The following is a 362-nucleotide window of genomic DNA, read 5'->3' as shown; positions in this document are numbered from 1 at the left end:
AAGAAGAAGAAGAAGAAGAAGAAGAAGAAGAAGAAGAAGAAGAAGAATGAGGAAGGATGAGGAAGAGGAGGAGGGGGAGGAGGAAGAGGAGGAAGGAAGGAAGGAAGGAAGAAAGAAAGAAAGAAAGAAAGAAAGAAAGAAAGAAAGAAAGAAAGAAAGAAAGAAAGAAAGAAAGAAAGAAAGAAAGAAAGAAAGAAAGAAAGAAAGAAAGAAAGAAAGGAGGGAGGAAAGAAAGGAAGGAAGGAAGGAAGGAAGGAAGGAAGGAAGGAAGGAAGGAAGGAAGGAAGGAAAGAAAGAAAAAGAAGAAAGAGAGAGAGGAAGGAAGGAAGGAAGGAAGGAAGGAAGGAAGGAAGGAAGGAAGG

Source organism: Petaurus breviceps, unplaced genomic scaffold (assembly GCF_028583685.1).
Source record: "Petaurus breviceps papuanus isolate PSGF00001 unplaced genomic scaffold, PetGlider_PUasm1.0 76, whole genome shotgun sequence".
NCBI lineage: Eukaryota > Metazoa > Chordata > Mammalia > Diprotodontia > Petauridae > Petaurus > Petaurus breviceps.
This window is presented reverse-complemented; position numbering follows the sequence as displayed.